Here is a 26489-nt window from a genome sequence, read left to right on the forward strand (position 1 = left end):
TGGCAGGTTACAGCGGGATATAGATAAGCTGCAGAACTGGGCGAAAGGTGGCAAATGGAGTTCAATGTAGCTAAGTGTGAGGTGATTCACTTTGGTAAGAGTAATAGAAAGATGGGGTACTGGGCTAACGGTCGGATACTTTGTAGTGTGGATGAGCAGAGGGATCTTGGTGTCCATGTACACAAATCTTTGAAAGTTGCCACCCAGGTAAATAGTGCGGTGAAGAAGGCATATGGCGTACTGGTTTTTATTGGTAGAGGAATTGAGTTCCGGAGTACTGAGGTCATGTTGCAGTTGTATAAGACTCTGGTGCGGCCACATCTTGAGTATTGTGTGCAGTTTTGGTCGCCATACTATAGGAAGGATGTGGAGGTACTGGAACGGGTGCAGAGGAGGTTTACCAGGATGTTGCCTGGTATGGTAGAAAGATCGTATGAGGAAAGGCTGAGGCACGTGGGGTTGTTTTCATTGGAGAAAAGAAGGTTTAGGGGTGACTTGATAGAGGTGTATAAGATGATTAGGAGTTTAGATAGGGTCGACAGTGAGAATCTTTTTCCACGTATGGAGTCAGCTATTACAAGGGGGCATAGCTTTAAATTAAGGGGGGGTAGGTATAGGACAGATGTTAGGGGTAGGTTCTTTACTCAGCGAGTCGTGAGTTCATGGAATGCCCTGCCAGTAGCAGTGGTGGACTCTCCCTCATTATGGGCATTTAAGCGGGCATTGGATAGGCATATGGAGGATAGTGGGCTAGTGTAGGTTAGGTGGGCTTGGATCGGCGCAACATTGAGGGCCGAAGGTCCTGTACTGCGCTGTATTCTTCTATGTTCTATGTTCTATGTTCTATCTCCGTTCTAAAAGCTGTTCCATTTACTCGCAGGCTGTGCCCTTGGGTCCTAGTCTATTCTACCAAAGGAAACATCTTCACAACATCTATTCTGTCCAGACTATTCAGTATTCGGTAGGTTTCAATTAGATCTCCCCTCATCCTTCTAAAATCCATTGAGTAAAGATTCGGAGTCCTCAAAGTTTCCTCATATGTCAAGCTTTTCATTCCTAAGACCATTCTCGTGAAACTCCTCTGAACACATTCCAAGGCCAGTACATCTCTTCTGAGATAAGGGGCCCAAAACTGCACAACATACTCCAAGCACTCCCAAGAAGGTTACTACATTTATGGATGATACAATTAGGAGCTATCGTTGATAACGATGAACATTATCAGAAATAATAGAGGGATTTTAATCTGATGGGGAAGTGAGCTGAGGATTGGCAACTGCAATTAAATACAGATAAGTCGGAGGTGTACACTTTGGAAAGTAAAACAAAGATAGAACTTATACAGTAAATTGTCAGGTTCTGAGGAGTGTTGTGGAACAGAGGGACTCAGATCACCAGTCCATATTTCACTGGAAGAGGTATCACGGGTAGAAAGGGCGGTAAAAAGGCATTTAGCATGCTGGCCTTCATCGTTCAAAGCATTGAATATAGGAGTTGGGACATTATGCTACCATTCTGTAAGTCGTTGGTGAGGCCACACTTGGAGTATTGTGTACAGTTTTGGTCATCCTGTTAACCTGAAACGAGTGCAAAGAAGTTTGACAAGGATGTTGTCAGGACTAATAGGCCAGCGATATAAGGAGGGGTGGGCCAGGTTCGGATATCATCCCTTGGAATGTAGGAGAATGAGGGGTGTTTTTATGGAGATACATACTTTACGTGGGCCAGAGATAGGATGAATGCGGAGAGTCATTTTTCCAGAGACTACGGACTGAAAACTACATGGCATTTTTTAAGGTGAGAGGGGAAAGATTTAAGAAGGACCAGAGGGCCAACTTCATTATGCAGAGGATGTTTTTTAAATGGAATGGACTGCCAGAAAAAGTGGTTGAGGCAGGTACAATCGCAACATGTAAAAAATGAATTGATACATAGATGGGAAGGGTTGAGAGCGATATGGTTCAAATGGGGGCAATTGGAATTAGTTGAGTGGGCAGCATGTTCAGCACGGACCAGTTTGGGCCGAAGGACCAGTTCCCATGCTCGATCACTCTATGACTCAATGACACTCCATTTAAGTCAGTGACACAGTGACACACCGGCTTACACCAGCCCACACCACGTCACTGTCAGGGGGACACTCTGCGCTACACCAGCCCACACATGTCACTGTCAAGGGAACACTCTGGGCTATACCATCCCACACCATATTGCTCTCAGGAGGACATTCGTGGATACAGCAGCCCACATCATCTCGCCATGCAGTAGCTTCCATCATTTGATTGTCAAAGTTGCAGATGTTATCTACCTGCTTGGTAATGTTCTCTATGAGGTCAGTAATCCCCATCATACAATTGCCCTTTACTATGGAACAAGCCCGACCCTCTTTGCCGTGTAGGTAGTCGAGGGCATACCGGTTTTGCTGAGGAGATAGACGTAATTCCAAGAGCATGTCCTTACCTCCTGCTAAGTCCAAGCGGTCTACTTGCCCAAGCGGGTTAGACCATAAATAAGATAGTTTCAATTTTCATTGCTAATAATTTCTGCAGATCCTCCTCAGGAAAAGGTACTGAGAAATGTATAAGCCAGAACCTGGTCTTTGCTGTTATCCAAAGCCTTCCCACCTCTCCAATGCACGCTTCTACAGGTGAAACTGAACGTTTAGTAGGGAAACCCCAGCCCCATTCCCAGGTAGTTGGGCAGGGAACAGTAGTTATGAATAGTGCCCCTACAGCTACAGCACAGGGATTACCTACTTCATTTAGAACAATGAAGACAATCGCTTTGTCTTGGCTGACAAAAAATAATATCCGGGTTTAGTTTAGATAATGGAGGGGGCTTCCCTATATGAAGCAGGCCTGTCTTTGTGACTACCCTGAAAATATGGGTATTCCATAGCTGCAAAATATGGTCGCACTGGGCTCTTAGGGTGAAAGCTGTTCAATAAAAAGTGCTGGGTCTTTCAGTAAGAGATGTGATTATTGTCCCAGACAGGTTCCTGCCACCCCACAATTGACAAGATGGAGATGCTATTTGGGGTCTCATAGTAAGGTGTGTGCCATTAAACCCCACAAAGAGCCCGAATATCCACAATAACAGAGACAGACTCCTCCAGTATGCATATGCATGAGATGCGAGGTGCCATAGTGAAGCAGTAGCAGTTGGTACATTGGACCAAGCCACATGGAATAAACATAGTCACATTCACTCAAGTCCATCACCATCCTGTACAGTTGTAACAAATTGGATATGCTTCCCTGGACTTATTATAGGAATTCCACAGGCTAGCAGGTGGGGATAAGTACTAATCAAAGGAAAGATTATATCCGATAAGTGCCTAACAGGTATTCCATACTCCGTAGTTGGGATTCAGGAGGGGGAAAGTGGTCAAAGAGGCCTTTGCTGATGTGAGGACTTAACAGACCACTTCATGCTGGCTGAATATTTTATGATGACTTTGCAAAAGCAAATTGTTAGTGAAGGACGACATCTCCCCCTTTCTCTTTTGCAACGTGCCGATTTAGGCCTCTTTGAGTAGAGGCAACGCTGACCTGGAACACCGAAAGGACAACTGAAATCAAACTGGCACAAAATACCTTGGCAAGGTAAAGACCATTGAGACTTGTTCTGTAAATGAACTGCCCGATCTTCTTGGTGCAGTTGACCATTGCGGCAGTCATTCTTGGTAACATTCCATCATCGAAGGAATCAGTTTCTCGGGCACGTAAGGACATCTTTTTTCAGCTTAAACGGTACACAGTTTCTAGTTGCTCAGGATCACACGGGTAAACAGCCCCCTCTTCAGCACCAATGCCGGCGACAACGAGTCCACATAACAGACTAAGTTCTATCTTCATCATAATGGTCGTTCTGCATTAAGGATCAGGGTATGTAAAACAGATGAAAAATTACGATTCGGAACATGCAGCTATATCATAGTAGACTGGTTTGTTACAAACTGATTCCGGTTTGTCTTCCAGTTCCCCATTGTCTCCATCTCCATCATCACCACCACCACAATCCACCACCCCCTTCCCCCCCGACCCCAGAAGGGGCTCATCTAACGACCTTGGAATGATGAAGGTGAACCCAGGTGGAATGCCCGGCGACCTTTACAGCAGTCAGACTGGTGTGGAAACCCTTGAAGGGCCCTTGCCATTGAGATTGGAGGCTGCAGCTTGTCCAAATCATGATGAGAATAAAAGAGTTAGGATATTCAACAGTTGGGATATTGTTGAGGGAGGGGAGTTTCTCATGAGTAGCACAGACCTTAGAGTGAAGATCTCACAAAACTTTGGTCAAAAAAAGAACACAGGAGGACATATCCTTAGTCATGTATTTGAAAGGAATAGGGGAGGAAGCATTGTTCCAAGGCGAGAGGAAAGCTCGACCTCCCATGATTTCGGCTGGGGTCAAGCGAGTTTTCCCCACAGGAGTTCCTTGTAGGTGGAACAATACCAGAGGCTCCACCCTAACCCAGGAAAGATCTGTCTCAGAAGTCCATTTGGTAAGTTTAGTTTTCAGACTATAGTCACCATAGTGACTCCACGAACCCTGCAGCCTGTGGGCAATAAGCACAATGAAGTTAGTGGTGGATCCCAAAATGAGAGTATAATTCCTCATTAATATCTCAAATGAAATGGGAGGCATTGTCAGAACGTACACAAAAGCTAATGCCAAAGCAGGCAATAATCTCCTTGAGTAAAATATTTACAACAGTTTTAGCAGTAGCGTTGGAAGTGGGGTAAGCTTCAACCCATCAAGGAAAAAAAATCAACATTGACCAAAACATACTTATAGTGCTGACAACTTTGCAACTCGATGAAGTATTTAAACATCTTTTGCAGTTGGCATTAGTTTGTCAGAGGTCGACTCACATTATCAGAGAACATAGAACATAGAAAGTGCAGCCCAGAACAGGCCCTTTGACCCACGATGTTGTGCCGAGACTTAATCCTAATGTAAAATATAGTAACAACCTACGCACCCCTCAACTCACTTCTATCCATGTGCATGTCCAGCAGTCGCTTAAATGTCCCCAATGACTCTGCTTCCACCACTACCTCTGGTAACGCATTCCATGCATTCACAACGCTCTGTGTCAAAAAGAAGCTACATCTGACATCTACTTTATACCTTCCTCCTAATATCTTCAAACTATGAGTTCTCGTACCAGTCAAACCTCATTTGGGGACAATTCTCTGGCTATTGACTCTATCTATTCCTCTCATTATTTTGTACACCTCTACCAGGTCTCCTCTCTTCCTCCTCCTCTCCAAAAAGAAATGTCCGAGCCTATTCAACCTTTCTTCATAAGGCAAGCCCTCCAGTCCAAGCAGCATCCTGGTAAACATTATTTTCACCCTCTTCCAAGCCTCTGTATCTTTCCTATTGTAGGGCGACCAGAATGGGACACAATATTCCAAGTATTGCCTCACCAGGGACTTGTAGAGCTGCAGCAAAACCTCACGGCTCTTAAACTCTATCCCCCTGTTAATGACAGCCAAAACACCATATGCTTTCTTAACAACCTTATCCACTTGTGTGGCAACTTTGAGGGATCTATGTACTTGCATACTCAGATCCCTCTGTTCTTCCACACGGCCAAGAAACATGTCTTTAATCCTATATTCAGCATTCGAGTTCCACCTTCCAAAATGCATCACTTCGCATTTATCCAGATTGAACTCAATCTGCCATTTCTTAGCCCAGCTCTGCATCCTGTCTATGTCGCGCTGCAGCCTACAGTAGCCCTCTATAATATCGACGACATCTCCAATCTTTGTGTCATCTGCAAATTTACTAACCCTCCCCTCAACCTCCTCATCCAAGTCATTTATAAAAACTAAAAAGAGCAGAGGCCCAAGTACAGAGCCCTGCGAGACCCCACTCAACACTGTCGTCTAGGCAGAATACTTTCCATCTACAGCCACTCTCTGCCTTCTGTCAGCCAGCCAATTCAGTGTATATCTGTTTAATGCCTGGAAATAGAGTGTTGATGGAGGGTTGTCTGTGTATGTTTGATTAATGGTCGGTGATAGGGTGGTGGTGCAGGGTTGTGTGTGTTTTCTGTATATATCTGCTTAATGACAGGAGACAGACCGGGATGGTCGAAGGTTGTGTGTATATTTCTGTGTATATGTGCTCAATGGAAGGAGAACAGGGTGTTGGTGGAGGGTTGTGTGTGTATATCTGTGTATATCTGTTTAATGGCAGGAGATAGGGTTGTTGTGGAGGAGTGTGTGTCTGATTCTGTGTATATCTATTTAAGGGGTGGAGACAGGGTGGTGGTAGAGGGTTGTGCGTGTGTATCTCTCTGTATATCTGCTCAATGGCAGAAGAACAGGGTGGTGGTGGAGGGTTGTGTGTGTATTTCTGTGTATATCTATTTGATGACAGGAGACAGGGTGGTTGTGGAGGTTTGTGCGTGTGTTTCTCTGTATATGTTCTTTTGGCAGGAGACTGGGTGGTGGTGTCTGTGTTTCTGTGTATATCTGTTCAATGGCAGGAGACAGAGTGGTCATGGAGTGTTGTGTGTGTGTTCCTGCTTAATGGCAGGAGGCACGTTGTTCATGGAATGTTGTGCGTGTGTGTGTGTGTTTCTGCGTATATCTATTTAATGGCCAGAGACAGGTGGTGTTGTAGGATTTGTATGTATGTGCATTTTTGTGTATACCTGTTTAAGGGCAGTAGGCAGTGTGTTCGTGGAAGGTTGTGTGTGTGTATTTCCGTTTGATGGCAGGAGACAGAGTGGTGAAGGAGGTTTGGGTGAGTATATGTGTGTGTTTCTGTGTACATGTGCTTAATGGCACGAGACAGTTTGGTGTGTGTATGATATTGTGTATATCTGTCCAATGGCAGGAGCAGGGTGTTCATGGAGTATTGTGTGTGTGGGTGTTTCTGCGTCTATCCTTTTAATGGCAGGAGAAAGGGTGGTGGTGGAGGTTTGTGTGTACGTGTGTTTCTGTGTATATCTGTTAAATAGCAGGAGACAGGGTGGTGGTGGTGGAGGGTTGTGTGTGTGTGTGTGTGTTTCTGTGTATATATGTTTAATGCCAGGAGACAGAGTGTTGGTGGAGGGTTGTCTGTGTGTTCTTTCTCCGTGTCTGTACGTTTACTGTTGGTGTTAGGGTGGTGGTGCAGGGATGCGTTTGTTTTTCTGTATGTATCTGCTTAATGATAGGCGACAGACTGATGGTGGTGGAGTGTTTTGTGTGTGTGTTTCTGTGTATGTCTGATTAATTGCAGGAAACAGGCTGGCAGTGGAGCGCGTTCTATATGTATGTGTGTTTCTGTGTATATCTGTTTAAGGGCAGGAGACATAGTGGTGGGAGAAGGCTGTGTGCATGTTTCTGTGTATATCTGTTTAAAGGCTGGAGACAGTGTGGTGGTGGATTGTTGCGCGTGTGTGTTTTTGTGTATATCTGATTAACGGTAGGAAACAGGGTGGTGGTCGGGGATATGTGTGTTTGTGTATATACCTGTTTAATAGCAGGAGACAGGGTGGTGATGGAGGGTATAGTGTCTGTGTTTCTGTGTCTATATGCTTGCTGGCAGGAGACAGGATGGGGGTGGAAGGTTGTGTATGCATGTGCGTTTCTGCGTATATCTGTTTAAGGTCAGTAGGCAGGGTGTTCGTAGAACATAGATCATTACAGCGCTGTACAGGCCCTTCGGCCCTCGATGTTGCGCCGACCTGACATACCAATCTGAAGCCCATCTAACCTATACTATTCCATGTACGTCCATATGCTTGTCCAATGACGATTTAAATGTACTTTAAAGTTGGCGAATCTACTACCGTTGCAGGCAAAGCATTCCATACCCTTACTACTCTCTGAGTAAAGAAACTACCTCTGACATCTGTCCTATATCTGTCACCCCTCAATTTAAAGCTAAGCCCCCTTGTGCTCGCCATCAGCATACTTGGAAAAAGAGTTTCCAGGTCCACCCTATCTAACCCTCTGATTATCTTATATGTCTCTATTAATTAGATAATTAATTAGATTATTTAGCCACAGTGGCAGTGGGCGGCACGGTGGCACAGTGGTTAGCACTGCTGCCTCACAGCGCCAGAGATCTGGGTTCAATTCCCGCCTCAGGCGACTGACTGTGTGAAGTTTGCACGTTCTCCCCGTGTCTTCCTCTGGGTGCTCCGGTTTCCTCCCACAGTCACAAAGATGTGCACGTCAGGTGAATTGGCCATGCTAAATTGCTTGTAGTGTTAGGCAAGGGATAAATGTAAGGGTATGGGTGGGTTGCACTTCGGCGGGTCGGTATGGACTTGTTGGGCCGAAGGGCCTGTTTTCAAACTGTAATGTAATCTAAAAATCCAGTTAAGTCACCTCTCCACCTTCTTCTCTCCAACGAAAACAGCCTCAAATCCCTCAGACTTTCCTCGGAAGACCTTCCCGCCATACCAGGCAACATCCTAGTAAATCCCCTCTGCACCCTTTCCAAAGGTTCCACATCCTTCTTATCATGCGGTGACCAGAACGCTACACAATACTCCAAGTGCGGCCATACCAGAGTTTTGTACAGCTGTAGCATAACCTAATGATTCCTGAACTCTATCACTCTATTAAAAAAAAGCGAAATCACTGTATGCCTTCTTAACAATACAGTCAACCTGGGTGGCAACTTTCAAGGATCTGTGTACCTGGACACTGAGATCTCTCTGCTCATCTACACTGCCAAGAATTTTACCATTAGCCCAGTACTTTGCATTCCAGGTACTCCGACCAAAGTGAATTACCTCACACTTGTCCGCATTAAACTCCATTTGCCACTTCTCAGACCAGCTCTGCAGCTTGTCTATGCCTCTCTGTAACCTACAACATCTTTCGTCACTATCCACATCTCCACCGACCTTAGTGTCATCTGCAAATTTACTAACCCACTCTTCTACTCCATCGTCCTGGTCGTTTATAAAAATGACGAACAGCAGTGGACCCAACACCGACCCTTGCAGCACACCATTAGTAATTGGACTCCAGGATGAACATTTCCCATCAACCACCACTCTGTATTCTTTCAGCAAGCCAATTACTGATCCAAACTGCTATAACTCCCACAATCCCATTCCTCCGCATTTTGTACAATAGCCTACTGTGGGGAATCTTATCAAACGCGTTGCTGAAATCCATATACACCACATCAACCAGTTTACTCTCATCTACCTGTTTGGTCACCTTCTCAAATAACTCAATACGGTTTGTGAGGCACGACGTAACCTTCACAATACTGTGTGGACTATCCACAATCAAATTATTATTTTCCAGGTGATTATAAATCCTATCTCTTATAACCTTTTCCAAACACTTTACAAACTACTTAAGTAAGGCTCCCTGGTCTATAATTACCAGGGTTGTCTCTACTCCCATTCTTGAACAGGGAACCACATTTGCTATCCTCCAGTCTCCTAGCACTATTCCTGTAGACAATAACGATTTAAAGATCAATGCCAAAGCTTGGCAATCTCCTCCCTGGCTTCCCAGAGATTCCTAAGATAAACCTCATTCGCTCCAGGGGACTTATCTACTTTCACACTCTACAGGATTTCTAATACCTCTTCCTTGTGAACCTCAATCCCACCTAGACTAGTTGCCTGGATCTCAGCATTCTCCCTGGCAACATTGTCGTTTTCTAGAGTGAATACCGTCGAAAAATATTCATTTTGTGCTTCCCCTATCTCATCTGACTCGTCACACAACTTCACATTAATATCCTTGATTGCACCTAATTACTCTTGTCATTCTTTTATTCCTTAAATACCTATTGAAAGTCTTAGGGTTTACTCTGATCCTGTCCGCCAACAACTTCTCATGTCTTCTCCTGGCTCTTCTGAGCTCTCTCTTTCGGTCGTTTCTGGCTACCTTATAACGGTCAAGCGCCCTAACTGAGTCTTCACATCTCATCCTAACATAAGCCTCCCTCTTTCTCTTGACCAGAGATTCCACGTCCTTCGTAAACCACGGCTCCCGCGCTCTCCAGGGTCCTCCCTGCCTGACAGGTACATACTTATCTCGGACACTCAGGAGCTTTTCCTTCAACAAGCTCCACATTCCTAATATGCCCAACCCCTGCAGGTTCCTTCCCCATCCTACGCTTCCTAAATCTTGCCTAATCGCATCATAACTGCTGTTCCCCCAGCTTTAAATTTCGTGGAAGGTTGTGTGTGTGTGTGTGTGTGTGTGTGTGTGTGTGTGTGTGTGTGTGTGTGTGTGTGTGTGTGTGTGTGTGTGTGTGTGTGTGTGTGTGTGTGTGTGTGTGTGTGTGTGTGTGTGTGTGTATATATATATATATATATATATATTTCCATGTATAACTGTTTGATGACAGGAGACAGGGTGGTCACGGAGGTTTGAGTGAGTGAGTGTGTGTGTGAATGCGTTTCTGTGTATGTGTGGTTAATGGCATGAGACAGTTTTGTGTGTGTGTGTTTTTGTGTATATCTGACCAATGGCAGGAGGCAGGGTGTACATGGAGTGTTGTGTGTGTGTGTGTGTGTCAGTTTCTGCGTATATCTGTTTCATGGCAGCGGACAGGGTGTTGGTGGAGAGTAGGTTGTCTGAGTTTCTGTGTCTATGTGCTTACTCGTAGGAGAGAGGGTGGTGGTGGAGGGTAGAGTGTCTGCGTTTCCGTGTCTATGTGCCTACTGGTAGGAGACAGGGCGATGGTGGAGGTGTGTGTGTGTGTGTGTGTGTGTGTGTGTGTGTGTGTGTGTGTGTGTGTGTGTGTGCGTGCGTGTGTGTGTGTGTGTGTGTGTGTGTGTGTGTGTGTGTGTGTGTGTGTGTGTGTGTGTGTGTGTGTTTCGGTGTATATCTGTTTAATGCCAGGAGACAGAGTGTTGGTAGGTGGGGTGTCTGTGTGTGTTTTATTTTCTGTGTAAGTCTGTTTAATAGTAGCTGATAGGGTGGTGGTGCAGGGTTGTGTGTGTTTTTCTGTATATATTTGCTTAATGATAGGAGACAGACTGGTGGTGGTGGTGGAGGGTTGTGTGCGTGTGTGTTTCTGTGCATATTCGATTAATTGCAGGAAACAGGGCTGTGGTGGAGGGTTGTGCGTGTGTGTCTGTGTATATCTGTTTAATGGCAGGAGGCAGAGTGGTCGTGGAGGGTTGTGTGTGTGTGTTTCTGTGTATATCTGTTTTCGGGCTGGAGACAGAGTGGTTGTGGAGGGTTATACGTAGTGGTTCTGTGTATATTTGATTAACGGCAGGAAACAGAGTGGTGGTCGGGGGATGTGTGTGTTGGTTTCTGTGTCCATCTGTTTAATGTCAGGAGGCAGGATGGTTGTGGTGAGTTGTGTGCGTGTGTGTTTCTGTGTCTATCTATTTAAGGGCTAGAGACAGAGTGGTGGTGGAGGGTGCTGTGTGTGTTTCTGTGTATAACTGTTTACTGGCAGGTGGCAAGTTGGTGGTGGAAGGTTGTTTCTGTATATTTTGCTTAATTGCAGGAGACATGGTGTGTGTGTGCATTTCTGTGTATATCTATTCAATGGCAGGAGACGGGCTGGTGTTGGAGGGTAGAGTGTATTTGTTTCTGTGTCTATGTGCTTACTGGCAGGAGTCAGGGTGGTGGTGGAGGGTTGTGTATGTATGTGTGTTTCTGTGTATATCTGTTTAAGGTCAGTAGGCAGGGTGTTCGTGGAAGGTTGTATGTGTGTTTCTGTGTATATCTGTTTACTGGCAAGAGACAGGCTGGTGGTGGAGGTTTATGTGTGTGTTTCTGTGTATATCTGTTTACTGGCAGGAGACAGGGTGTTGGTGGAGGGTGGTATGCATTTGTTTCTGATTATATCTGTTTCATGGCAGGAGACATGGTGGCGGTTGAGGGTTGTGCTTGTGTTTCTGTGTATATCTACTTAATGGCAGGCAACAAGATGTTGGTCAGGGGTTTTGTGTCTGTGTGTGCGTTTCTGTGTCCATCTGTTTAATGGCAGAAAATAATTTGATGGTTAACAGTTGTGTGTTTGTGTATTTCTACGTATATTTGTTTAATGGCAGGAGACAGGGTTGTGGTGGATGTCTGTGTGTGTTTCTGTGCATGTCTGTTTAATGGCAGGAGACAGAGTGATGGTGTTGAGATGTGTTTGTGTTTCTGTTTATATCTGTTGAATTGCCGGAGAGTGTGTGATGCTGGAGGGTTGTGTGTGTGTGTTTATATGTATATCTAATTAATGGCAGCAAACATGATGGTGGTGGAGGGTTCTGTTCGTGTGTGTGTGTTTCTGTGTATATCTGTTTAGTGGCAGGAGACAGGGTGATGGTGGAGTGTAGTATGCGTGTTTGTGTGTATAACTACTTAATGGCAGGAAATAAGGTGGTAATGGAGGGTTGTGTGTGTGTGTTTCTGCATACATCGGTTTAATGGCAGGTGACAGGGTGATAGTGGAGGGTTGAGTGCATGTGTTTCTGTATATATCTGTTGAATTGTAGGAGACAGGGTGGTAGTGGAGGGTTGTGTGTGTTCGTATTTCTGTATATATCTATGGAATCAAAGGAGACAGGGAGGCAGTGGAGGGTTGTGTGTGTGTTTCTGTGTATATCTGCTTAATGACAAGAAACAAATTGGTGGTCAATGGTTGTGTGTGCGCGTGTGTGCGTGTATGTCTCTGTGTATGTATGTTTAATGGCAGGAGACAGGGTGGTGCTGAAGATATCCGTCTATGTTTCTGTATATATCTGTTTAATTGCAGGAGACAGGGCAGTGGAGTAGGGTGGTGTGTCTGTGTGTTTGCGTGTATATATGTTTCAATGCAGGAGACAGAGTGGTGTTGGAGGAATGGGTGCGCGTGTTTTTGTGTATATCTGTTTAATGACAGGAGACCGGGTGGTGGTGGAGGGTTGTCTATATGTTCCTGTAAATATCTGTTTAATTGCATAATGACAGGAAACAAATTGCTGTTGAAGGTGTGTGTGTGTGTGTGTGTGTGTGTGTGTGTGTGTGTGTGTGTGTGTGTGTGTGTGTGTGTGTGTGTATTACTGTCTATGTCTGTTTAATTGCAGGAGTCAGGGTATTGGTGTCGGGCAGCACGGTGGCACAGTGGTGAGTACTGCTGCCTCACAGCGCCTGAGACCCGGGTTCAATTCCCGCCTCAGGCGACTGACTGTGTGGAGTTTGCACATTCTCCCCGTGTCTGCGTGGGTTTCCTCCGGGTGCTCCGGTTTCCTCCCACAGTCCAAAGATGTGCAGGTCAGGTGAATTGGCGATGCTAAATTCCCCGTAGATGTAGGAGTATGGGTGGGTTGTGTTTCGGAGGGGCGGTGTGGACTTGTTGGGCCGAAGGGCCTGATTCCACACTGTAAGTAATCTAATCTAAAAAAAATGTGTGTTTCTGTTTAATGGCAGGAGACAGGCTATTGGTCGAGTGTTTTATGTGTGTATTTCTGTGTATATCTGCTCATTGGCACGAGAACAGGGTGGTGGTGGAGGGTTGGGTGTGTATGTTTCTGTGTATATCTGTTTAATGCCAGGAGACAGAATGTTGGTAGGTGAGGTGTCTGTGTGTGTCTTTTATTTTCCGTGTATGCCTGTTTAATGGCAGAAAACAATATGGTGATGGAGGGTTGCGTGTATTTCTGTGTATGTCTGTTTAATGGCAGGAGACAGGGTGTTGGTGTCGAGAAGCTTGTGTTTCTGTTTATATCTGTTTAATCACCGGAGGGTGTGTGATTGAGGAGTGTGTGTGTGTTTCTGTGTATGTCTGTTTAATGGCAGGAGATAGGGGGATGGTGTCGAGATGTGTGTGTGTTTCTGTTTATATCTGTTTAATTGCCGGAGAGTGTGTGATGGTGGACCGTTCTGTGCATGTATCTTTAATGGTAGTTGATAGGGTGGTGGTGCAGGGTTGTGTGCGTTTTTCAGTATATGTCTGCTTAATGACAGGAGACAGACTGGTGTTCGTGGAGGGTTGTGTGTGTGTTTCTGTGTATATCTGGTTAACGCAGGAAACAGAGTGGTGGTGGAGAGTTCTGTATGTGTCTGTGTTTCGGTGTATATCTGTTTAAGGGCAGTAGGCAGGGTAGAGGTCGAGGGTTTGTGTGCATGTATTTCTGTTTATACCTGCTCAACTTCAGGAGAACAGGGTGGTGTTGGAGAGTTGTGTGCGCGTTTCTGTATATAACTGATTAATGACTTGAGACAGGGTGGTGCTGAAGATATGCGTGTATGTTTCTGTGTATATCTGTTTATTTGCAGGAGACAGGGTGCTGGAAGAGGATGGTGTGTGCCTTTCTGTGTATATATGTTTAATTGCAGGAGACAGGGTAGTGGTGGAGGGATTTGTGTATGTGTTGTTGTGTATATCTGTTTATGGGTAGGAGACAGGGTGGTCGTGGAGGTTTGTGTGTGTGTGTTTTAGGTAGATCTGTTTACGGGCAGGAGAAAGGGTAGTGGTCGAGGGCTGTGTGCGTGTGTATTTCTGCATATATCTGCTCAATGGCAAGAGAACAAGGTGGTGTTGGAGGTTTGTGCGTAGATAGGATGTTCGTGGAAGGTTGTATGTGCGTTTCTGTGTATATCTGTTTAATGTCAGGAGACAGTGTGGTGGTCGAGGGTAATGTGTGTGTGCGCATTTCTGTGTATATCTACTCAATGGCAGGAGACAGAGTAGTCTTGGAGGGTTGCGTGAGTGTGTGTTTCTGTTAATATCTATTTAAGGGCTGGCGACAGATTTGTGGTCGTGTAGCGTCTTGAGTGTCTGTTCCTGTGTATATCTGATTAAAGGCAGGAAACACGGTGATGGTGGAGGGATGTGTGTGTGTTTCAGTGCATTTCTGTTTCATGACAGGAGACAGGGTGGTGTTGGAAGATGAGTATGCGTGTTTCTGTGTATATCTGTTTAATGACAAGAGTCCGGGTGGTGGTGGAGGGTTGTCTATATGTTTCTGTAAATATCTGTTTAATTGCTTAATGACAGGAAACAAATTGCTGTTGAAGTGTTGTGTGCGCGCGCGTGTGTGTGTCTGTGTATGTCTGTTGAATGGCAGGAGTCAGGGTGTTGGTGTCGAGATGTGTGTGTTTCTGTTTATATCTGTTTAATCACCGGAGACTGTGTGATTGGGGAGGTGTGTGTGTGTTAACGTGTATATCCGATTAATGGCAGCAATCAGGCTGGTGGTGGAGGGTTCTGTATGTGTGCGTGTTTCTGTGTATATCTGTTTAATGGCAGGAGAGAGTGTTGATGGAGGATTATGTGTGTATTTCTGTGTGTACATGTTTAATAGCAAGAGACAGGGTGCTCGTGGATTGTTGTGTGCGTGTGTTTCTATATACATCTATTTAAGGGCTGGAGACAGGGTGGTGGAAGATAGTGTGTGTGCATGTTTCTGTCTATAACTGTTTAATGACAGGAGACAGGGTGGCACTGGAAATATGTGTGTATGTTTCAGTATATATCCGTTTAATTGCAGGACACAATGGTGGAGGAGGCTGGTGTGTGTGTGTTTTGGCGTAAATCTATTTAATGGCAAGGGACGTGTGGTGGTGGGATGTAAAGTGTCTGTGTTTCTGTGTCTATCTGCTTACTGGCAGGAGAGAGGGTGGTGGGGGAGGGTTGTGCATGTATGAGTATTTCTGTGTATATCTGTTTAAGGGCAGTAGGCAGGGCGTTCGTGGAAGGTTGTATGTGTGTTTCTGTGTATATCTGTTTAATGACAGGAGACAGGGTTGTGCTCGAGGGTTATGTGTGTGCATGTCTGTGTATATCTGCTCAGTGGCAGGAGACAGGGTGGTGATGGAGGGTTGTGTGTGTGTTTCTGTGTATATCTGTTTAAGTGCTGGGGACAGGGCGGTCGTGGAAGAGTTGTGCATGTGTGTGTTTCTGTATATAATTATTTAAGTGCTGGGGACAGGGAGGTGGTGGAGAGATATGTGTGTGTTTCATTGCATATCTGTTTAATGACAGGAGACAGGGTGGTGGTGGAGGGTTGGGTATGTGTGTGCGTGTTTCAGTGCATATCTGTTTAATGATATGGGACAGGGTGGTGGTGGAACGTGGTGTGTGCGTGTTTCTGTGTATATCTGTTTAATCGTAGGGGACAGGGTGGTGATGGAGGGTTGTGTATGTTTGTGTTCCTGTGTATATCTGTTTATTGACAGGAAACAGGGTGATGGTGGAGTGTTGCTGTATGTTTCTTCAAATTTCTGTTTAATAGCAGCAGACAGCGTGGTAGTGGAGGATGGTGAGTGAGTGTGTCTGTGTATAACTGTTTAATGACAGGAGACAGGGTGGTAGTGAAGCGTTGTCTGCATGTTTCTGTAAATTTCTGTTTAATAGCAGGAGACATCTCTCTCTGGGACCGGGCTGTGTTAGATACACTGTCCTTTCCCCGTCTCTCACTGGGACCGGGGTGTGTTAGATACACTGTCCTTCACCCCCACCTCTCTCTGTCTGGGACCGGGGTGTGTTAGATACACTGTGGAGGATGGTGGTGAGTGTGTGTTTCTGCCAGAGACAGGGTGGTGCTGGAGTTTTGTGTATGTATTTCTGCATGTATGTTTTTAATTGTAGGATACAGGGTGGTCGTGGAGGGTTGTGTGATTGTTTCTGTGTATATCTGCTTAATGACGGGAAACAAATTGGGTGTCAAGGGTTTTGCGTATGTGTGTGTTCCTGCATATATCTGTTTAATGGCAGAAAACAATGTGGTGGTGGAGTGTTGTGTGTGTGTTTCTGTGTATGTCTGTTTAATGGCAGGGGACAAGGTGATGGTGTCGAGATGTGTGTGTGTTTCTGTATTTACCTGCTTAATCGCTGGAGAGAGAGAGTGTGTGTGTGTGTCTGTGTGTGTTTCTGTGTATATCTGCTTAATAGCAGGAGACAACGTGATGGTGGAGGGTTGAGTTGTGTGTTTCAGTGTATATCTGATTAATGGCAGGAAACAAGGTTTTTATGGAGGATTGTGTGTGTATTTCTGTGTACATCTGTTTAATTGCAGGAGACAGGTTGGTGATGGAGGGTTGAGTGTATGTGTGCGTGTTTCAGTGCATATCTGTTTAATGACCGGGACAGGGCGGTGGTAGAGGGTAGTGTGTGTTTGTGTTCCTGTGTATAACTGTTTAATGATAGGGGACAGGGTGGGGATGGCAGGTTGGGTGCGTGTGTGTGCGTGTCTCTGGAAATATCTGTTTAATTGTAGGAGACAGGGTGGTGATGGAGGGTTGGGTGTGTGTGTGTGCGTGTTTCAGTGCATATCTGTTTAATGACAGGGGACAGGGTGGTGGTGGAGGGTTGGGTGTGTGTGTGCGTGTTTCAGTGCATATCTGTTTAATGACAGGGGACAGGGTGGTGGTGGAGGGTTGTCTGTATATTTCTGTAAATGTCTGTTTAATAGCAGTTTACAGCTTGGTGGTGGAGAATGGTGAGTGTGTGTTTCTGTGTATAACTGTCTAATGGCCGGAGACAGGGTGGTGCTTGGAGTTTTGTGTGTGTAATTCTGTATGTATCTGCTTAAATGCAGGATACAGGGTGGTCGTGGAGGATCGTGTGTGTATGTTTCTGTGTATATCTGCTTAATGACAGGAAACAAATTGGGTGTCAGGGGTTGTGCGTGTGTGCGTATTCCTGTGTATATCTGTTTAATGGCAGAAAACAATGTGGTGGTGGAGGGTTGTGTGTGTGTGTTTCTGTGTATGTCTGTTTAATTGCAGGGGACAGGGTGATTGTGTCGAGATGTGTGTGTGTTTCTATTTATACCTGCTTAATCGCTGGAGAGAGTGTATGTGTGTATATGGGTGTGTGTTTCTGTTATATCTGTGTAATGGCAGCAGACAGGATGTTCGTGGAGGCTTGTGTGTGTGTTTCTGTGTATATTTGTTCAATGGAAGGAGACAGATGTGGTTTAGTTTTGTGTGTGTTTCTGTGTATATCTGTTATTGACAGGTGGCAGGGTATTAGTGGAAGGTTGTGTTTGTGTGTTTCTGTGTATATCTGCTTAATGGCAGAAAACAATGTGGTGGTGGAGGGTTGTGTTGCGTGTTTCAGTGTAGATCTGATTAATGGCAGGAAACAGGGTGTGGTGGACGGTTTTGTCTGTGTGTGCTTCAGCATATTTTTTTTATGGCAGGAGACAGGGTGTTGCTGGAAGGTTTTGTGCTTGTGTTTCTGTCTAACCTGTTTAATAACAGGAGACAGGTATTGGTGCAGGTTGGTGTGTATGTGTTTCTGCATATCCCTATTTAATGGTGGGGGACAGGGCAACGATGGAGTGTTGTGTGTTTGTGTTTATGTATATGTCTGTTTACTGGCAGAAAACAATGTGATGGTGAAGGGTTGTGTGTGTGTGTTTCTGTGTATGTCTGTTTAATGGCAGGAGACAGAGTGATGGTGTCGAGATGTGTGTGTGTTTCGGTTTATACCTGTTTAATTGCCGGAGAGTGTGTGATGGTGGACCATTGTGTTGTGAGTGTGTGTTTCTGTGTAGATCTGTGTAATGGCAGGAGATCGGATGGTCGTGGAGGGTTGTATGTGTGTGTTTCTGTTTATATCTGTTTAATGGCAGGAGACAGTGCGGTCGTGGATGATTGTTTGTGTGTTTCTGTGTATATCTGTTTATTGACCGTAGGCAGGGTGTTAGTGGAGGGTTGTGTGTGCGTGTATGTGCTTCTATGTATATCTGCTTAATAGTGGGAGACAACGTGGTGGTGGAGGGTCGTGTTGTGTGTTTCGTTGCATATCTGATTAGTGGCAGGAAACAGAGTTTTGGTGTAGGGTTGTGCGTGTGTGGTTCTGTGTATGTCTATTTAATTGAAGGAGACAGCGTGATGATGGAGGGTTGTATGTGTGTTTCCGAATATATCTGTTTAATGGCAGGAGACAGGCTAGTGGTGGAAGGTTGTGTGCTTGTGTTTCTGTCAATAACTGTATAATAACAGGAGACAGGTATTGGTGCAGGTTGGTGTGTATGTGTTTCTGTGTATCCCTGTTTAATGGCGGGAGACAGGGTGGCGATGGATGGTTGTGTGCATGTGTGTTTTATTTATGTATCAGTTGAATTGCAGGAGACAGCGTGTTGTTAGAGGGTTGTGTGTGTCCCTTGCTGTGTATTTCTGTTTAATGGTAGGAGACAGAGTGGTAGAGGGGGATTGTGTGTGTGTTTCTGTATATACCTGATCAATAGCCGGAAACAACTTGGTGGTGCAGGGTTGTGTGTGTGTTTCTGTGTACAACTGTTTACTGGCAGGAGACTACGTGATGGTGGAGGGTGGTTTGTCTGTGCTTCTGTGTATATCTGTTGTGGTTCTGTTCACCGAGCTGGGAATTTATGTTGCAGACGTTTCGTACCCTCTCTAGGTGACATCCTCAGTACTTGGGAGCCTACTGTGAAGCCCTTCTGTGATCTTTCCTCCAGCATTTATAGTGGTTTGTCTCTGCCGCTTCCTGTTGTCAGTTCCAACTGTCTGCTGTAGTAGCCGGTATATTGGGTCCAAGTCGATGTGTTTGTTGATAGAATCTGTGCCATTCCTTTAGGATTTCCCTGGCTGCTCTCTGTTTGGCTTGTCCTATAATAATAGTGTTGTCCCAGTCGAACTCATGTTGCTTGACATCTGCGTGTGTGGCTACTAAGGATAGCTGGTCGTGTTGTTTCGTGGTTAGTTGGTATTCATGGATATGGATCGTTAGCTGTCTCCCTGTTTGTCCGATGTACTGTTTTGTGCAGTCCTTGCATGGACTCCATCAAGTCACATTTCAAAAATCATTTTAATCCACGTGCTCAGACATATAATGAAACATCTCTGTGGGATGTCAACCTTTAGGCTCAGAGATCAGGGCACTACCACCACTCAAAAATAGCCCCTAAAGCTGCATCATGATTCTCCTGTGTGTTCATCAGCTTTCTTTGAACATACTGTGACACATCCCCACAACAGAATCGAGATAATCTTTTCCAGAGAAAGTGACACTACCACAAGTTCATGGAAGGGAATCGAATCCAGAGCTCTGACCCAGGGGCAGGGGTGCTACCAACTACACAAGACTTAAACCATGCCCAGAATGTTAAGTGTCAGTTTTCAGCTCTACATGGATTTATTACATTCTGATTAACATAACTGAAAAACACAGGCAACAGTTCTCATTCTTAAACAAATAAAATGTATGAGCCTCAACTATAAGATGATGAGTGCACGTGCTCTGCCAACGAGATGAACAATGAACTTCTTTAATTGCTTGACTATGATTTCCAGCTTAAATGGCTATTATCTGTAATCTGCAATATTAGGGCAAGAAATCTTGCAGAAAAACTTTACACTATGAGGGATCTCTAATAGATATCAACACTGAACACCAGAGATGAGGAAAGAGCACAATTTCTGGACAAAATCACTGGCCACTATTTCCAACCTCTGACATGTGGCTTCCCTCTTCCTGAAATTATTAAGTGATACAAGGCATCAATTTACTTTCCATCCTCTCCTTACCCTCTCCTCCCTCTGGTTGCACAAAGCAAATCAAGCTTTTGGTCATTGGGAAACTCAAGGCCTGTGTTTGTCGGCCTCCTGGAGAGGGTAGGGTCTTTTAAACCTGAAGCAGGAGGGTGAGGGGGCAGTAATATCAGTCACTGGGCTGAGATGTGGCAGTTCAAGTTTAACTTGGATAAATGCGAGGTAATGCATTTTGGTAAAATAAAAAGTGGGGGGCTTATGCAATTAATAGTAGTGCGTTGGTAGTGTTGTAGAAAAGAGGGACCCACAGGTGCAGATCGAATTCACAGAAGTTTGTGGCACTTATAGACAAGCTGTTTAAGGTAATTCATTGGTCAGACATTTGGGGTTAGAAATTGAGAAGTCATGCTGAGATTGTGCAGGACATTTATGAAGCCTCTTCTGCAGTACTGTGTGAAGTTCTGTTATTGGAAGGAGATTATTAAGCTGAAGAGGGTTCAGAAGAGATATACCGGGATGTCGCCATGAACACCTCATCTTCTGCCTCGGGATCCGACAAACACACGGCATGAACATTGAACTCACTAATTTGCAAATCTCCCCTCGACGACCCAGATCCGACCCTCCGACTCAGATCCGCCCTCTTGTGGGAACCTACCAGTCCATCTTCCTTTCCACCGACTCCCCACCGACCTATCCACTCCTTTCCACTCCAACTCCCCACCGACCTATCACTATCACCTTCTACCTTCGCCCACCTATCACCAACTTTTCCCCCAGCCTCACCCCCACCACCATTTATTTGTCAGCCCCTTTACTCCTCCGCAGTTCTGACGAAGGGCCCTGCCTGAAACGTTGCCTCTCTTGCTCCTCGGAAGCTGCCTGACCTGCTGTGCCTTCTCCACTATCATGCTTTATCTACACTTAATTCTCCAAAATCTGGAGTCCCCATTGTCTCTTAGGTACAATTCTCTGTTAACCCCACTTGTCTGTTATAACCTCACGCTGCCTTAAGTATATATTCTCTCCAGATCATGGCCTATAAAAGTTCTCTCAATCTCTTACTGATATTGTCATGCTTCAGCAGTAGTTACAGGGTCTATGTTTCCATTTATAAGCAGAGCAGCATGTTGGTGTTCCGATAAACCTCTGGCATTACTTCCATATCCAATGCAGAGTGAATGGTTACACAATTAATCTACCAGACTCAACATTCGTTCCCTCAGTCACCCTCGCATATCCAATCCAGACTTTGTAAATGTTAATCTTTATTTTGAATTGTAATAAAACAGTATTGAATTGAAAGGCGTTGGCTGCAGCTATTTGTTCAGTGACTGTGCTTAATGTCAGTCTGCGTGGATCCTAAATGTGTCACTGGAGGGTTGCCTCTTTTATTAATTAAGGATTAAGTTCAATGTGTTATCCCATAGTATGAGTGGAAGCATCGCCGACAGTACTAACAGGGATCAGCAGCTCCAGAGAGACAGGGAGGAGATATCAACATCTGAGAACATTAGACTGGAATGATCCAACAATGGAGAGGAGTTTATCCGATAGTCTTTCCTGGCTTTCCCAACCTGGGGTGTCATTAATATGGAGGATCTATGATGTACTGATTGTTATTCAAGCTGTTTACTATCCCATCCTCGCTATGGTTGGTGTTCCTGGTAAGTCATTCTAACTGTCTATTAAAGCAGGTTAATCTGAATTCTTGTTCCTGTTATTGAAATTAGGAAATGTGGAAGTCATCGTTTTCAGCTCCAATGAAAAATTCAATTTCTTAGAAATTATAATGAACAAATTACTACTTTGAAATGACTCATCAATATGTGAGGAGAAACTCTAAAACTCCATAATCCTTCTAGCCCCGCACAGATCAAAATTTCCATATCGTCCACACTCGCTAATTCTGTCCAATAACACCATCATGATATCCCCGTCTTCTCCTCAGCCACAGTGCACCTTCTGAGTAAACCATCATTTGGGCCTCTGTTAAATCCGGAATCACCTGTTTCAAGCCCCTTCTAACCATATGTCAATCACAAAATAATGGCACTTGAAATGTTTAACTTGTTCTCTGCACAGAAACTGTCTGACGGGAAGATAATGCACCGTGCTCAAGTCATTGACTCATGATCTAGAGCCACAGAATAATAATCTGTTAATATGAAGTAAATTGGTAGCATTGAAGTGAAACCATCATCATTAAGTATAAAAAGCCCATCGGCGCCTCCGAAATTTTAATTTTGTCTATTTCAAAGATGTAAAAAGGACTGCTGCTGCACACCGTCCACCTCTTCTCCCTCATCCACCGTCCGGACACGCCTTGGCGTGCCCAGTTGCCACCGGGCAGTGGGGATCCCCAGTGGAGGGCTCTCTACGCGGAGTCCTCCCCCTTTCTCTCGGGGATCTGGGGTGGAGGGTGCTGCACGCAGCAGTCCCCTGCAACCGCAGATTGCGGTGGTTCGCGGACTCCCAGCACAACTGTTTGTTCTGTGGTGCTGTGGAGTCCGTGGACCATGTATATATTGGGTGTGGGCGTTTGCACTCCCTTTTTGATTTTCTTAAAAACCTTCTCCTCTGCTTTTGGCTGCACTTCAGTCCCACGCTCCTGATCTTTGGGCACCCGGTACGGAGGAGGGAGGGCAGGTCTGAAGACCTCCTCGTGGGCCTGCTCCTGGGCCTGGCCAAACTGGCCATCAACAGGTCCAGGCAGCGGGCCGTGGAGGGGGTCGTAAGGGCCGACTGCCTGCGCCCTTCCGCGGTTACGTTAGAGCCCGGGTGTCCTTGGAGAAGGAGCACGCGGTGTCGACCAACACCCTGGAGTTGTTCAGGGAGAGGTGGGCGCCGCAGGGAGTGGAGTGCATCATTTCTCCCTCCAACTCTATTTTGATTTAGTCCCTACCCTCCCCTTCACTGTTTTTGATCACACAGCACTGCCCTTTGATGTGAAGGGCAGTGCTTGTCACTGGCCACCCAGGTGTTTTCCTATCTTCCTGGTGGTGGAATTTGAATAAAGATTCGTGCACTTTGTGTCTTTCACTGTGTCTCACACCTGCACACACACACCATGGGTGCTGGGGATAATATAAGCACTCCCGCACTTAGGTGGTAGTGTGGGGGTTAAGAAAAAAAAGGGGAAAAAGAGGACATCAAATAAGCACTACCGCTCTTATAAAAAAACAGGAAGTTTTCCCCCTCCAACTCTATTTTGATTTAGTCCCTACCCTCGCCTTAAAAAGAAAATAATAAGCCCATCGGCTTGCCCCATGTCCTTTAGTGAAGGCAATGGGTCATCCTTCGCTGATCAGGTCTCTGTGTGACTGCAAACCCACAGCAATGTGTTTTACTTTTTACTGACCTGTGGAACAGCTGAACCAGCCACTCAGTTCAAGATAGGCATAACATGCTGGCCTGACCTATGAGGGAGGAACAAAAGGAAAGATAGCTCCCTTCCTCTGCCTGTTTCCCATATTCCTACAGCTCATTTCCATTCATGTGGTGACCATTCCTTATTTCAATTGCACTCTTTCTTAGTCTTCCTCTGAGTGTGATGTTCATCTCCCGTAGCACCTCTGGTGTTGGCTTTGTTGATGCTCACATATAGATATTAGGAGCTTTAAAATTCCACGTCAGGCGCAGTGTACCGAGAAGGAAAGGCTTTTTACGCCAGAGGAAAGAAACAGAGGTGTCTCAGTGAGGAAAATTAATTCTTGTGATCAAACTTGAGAGTGTTGTTGAGGCAGTCTTTGGGACATTTTGGACAGATGTTCTTTCCTTTATAAGAAATAATCGCCCTGCCACTGACAGACTGCAAAGGTTTTTCACCAGGCTAATCCCTGGAATGTTGGTAAGATGAGGGGTGAACGAAGATTAATCTTTAGCGCTGTGAGAGAATAAAAGATGATTGCATTGAAACTTAAGGGGAATGGACAGTCTCTCATGATGTTCTAAACAGACATTGATACGGTGATAAAATCCATGGCTTGTTTTACTCGGGTTACAAGAGCCTTTGAGGACGTTACAATAGAGAGAGAGAGAGACAAAGGGTCAGAATTTGAATATAGTGCATTTGGTGTGTGTGATCCTAGACTGAACATCACGTTTTCCAAAATCCTGACAGCAGCCACAGTACCTTCATTCTAAAACAGTTAACTATTCCCATCATCTTCTGACCTCCATGGAGAACATGTGTTTACTCAGAGAAGGACGATGCCTCTTTGCGACTTGATACAAAACATCTGGCTTCCCTCCTCTCTTCCAGTAATCCACTTTAAAGTAGCAAACATTCCACCGGCATTGGACCCACGAGGAACCTCGTAGATCCATCCATGAGTGCAGTCTCTGTTCCATTGGTTTATCATATTGGAGCATCAATGACACCCTCCTGTTCATGTTTTACTATCTCATGGGGCTGAATGGCCTCCTCCAAGTCCCATGGAACAGGTTCAAGGGTCTGATTGGGCTATACCTGATCCTGTTTAACAGCTCGATGTGCTGACCAGACCCCTTCTCTTCCTGTGGAACAAGCAGGAGTATTGAATGGGCTGTCACTCTTCTGTTCAGTAGTTTCAATGGGCTGAATGGCTTCCACATTTCTGTACGTAACCAGCTTGATATGTTGAATGAGCTCCTCTTTTAACTGTGTCTGACAGCATTGTTACATGAATGTTACCGACACTTTAACAGCACAAGCTTGAATGCTGTCCGGGTCTTACTGAACACATACACAGGCTGCATCAGGAGCTGATGGGAGACAAAATATTCTGAACGTTGTGCAACCCTCAGTGACCATCCCCAACTCCGGCCTTATGATGGGGAAAGACATTGATGAAGCAACTGAACATGTTTGTGCTGAGGAAGTTACCCTGAGGATGTCCTGAAGAGATGTCCCGGGACTGAGAAGATTTTCGGCCCCCATCCACAGGCATCTTCCTTTGTGCTCTGAAAGACCGAGCCAGTGGGGAGGGGACACCTGATTCCCATTTAGCTCAAATAAGATGGCGCTTCTGATGACATTCTCAGTCAAATACTGCCTTGATAGCAAGGCTATTCACTCTTTGCTGAGCCCCTGTGTTCCCCTCTTAATTATATCAATATGTGACGGTGTCTTTGTGGAGAGTGTTTTCCTCTCACAGAGGGTAGTGAATGTCAGGAATTATCTTGTCTCGAGAGCTAGGGGAGATACATCACTGAAAGTATTTAAAAAGGTGGTAGATTGATATTTGATCTGTCAGAGAGCTGAGAGGGTGTGAAGAATTGGACATGAAAGATGAGTTAATACGAACAGTAGATTGACCATAATCGGAAAAATGTCTTGATTATCCGAACGACATGATCCTGTTCCTTATGTTCTTATATTCTGTAATTACAAAGCTAATGGTTGTAATTTTCCTGCACGTTCTGTTATTGAACGTTCCAATCAGAGAGAACAAAGTACTTTATGAGTCATCACTTAGTGAGGTCTGGGGGCTGAATTCACAGTGAATCTGGGTCTATACCATTACCAACAAATGAAGCACAAGTTCCAGAGAGGAGACACTCTGTAAAGAGACCAGAGTTGTCTTTCGAACCCAGCCTGGGTATTGAAGTAACATTTTCCAACCCACACCAAACTATGCGTGACAGCTTGGAGGGAATGAATGAGATCCTATGCTACTGTGGACCAGGTATTTGGAGCAAGATGCCCCCGTCAGCATCAGAGCAAGTGGTTTGAGGGGCTGAATTGAACATAGGAACATAGGACTGAGGAGCAGGAGTGGGTGATTACACACGTTGTCACTGCTCCACAAGGCACTAAGATCGTAGCTGCTCTGATTGTGGTTTCACCAGCACTTTTCTGTCTGCATACAATTTTCCTACATGCACTTGTCTGTCAAATGTTTGAATACAGCTCAACTTTGAACAAATGCAAACATCCAGGCACCACAAACGTTTGGTAAAGGGAGTTCCCACTTGAACAGTCCAATAAGAATTTCTCATTCGTGTTCCGACAAATGTTGGAGGGTCACTGTGTCCTTTTCCAGTCCCGCTCCTCCACTGGTTACAACAAATTTTAAATGTAGCCAATTTAGTGATATGACCAATTGTATAGGACTCAGG

The sequence above is a fragment of the Chiloscyllium plagiosum genome, unplaced genomic scaffold (genome assembly GCF_037043375.1).
Source record: "Chiloscyllium plagiosum isolate Xiang-an unplaced genomic scaffold, Cpla_swu_hap1 HiC_scaffold_20, whole genome shotgun sequence".
Classification (NCBI taxonomy): Eukaryota; Metazoa; Chordata; class Chondrichthyes; order Orectolobiformes; family Hemiscylliidae; genus Chiloscyllium; species Chiloscyllium plagiosum.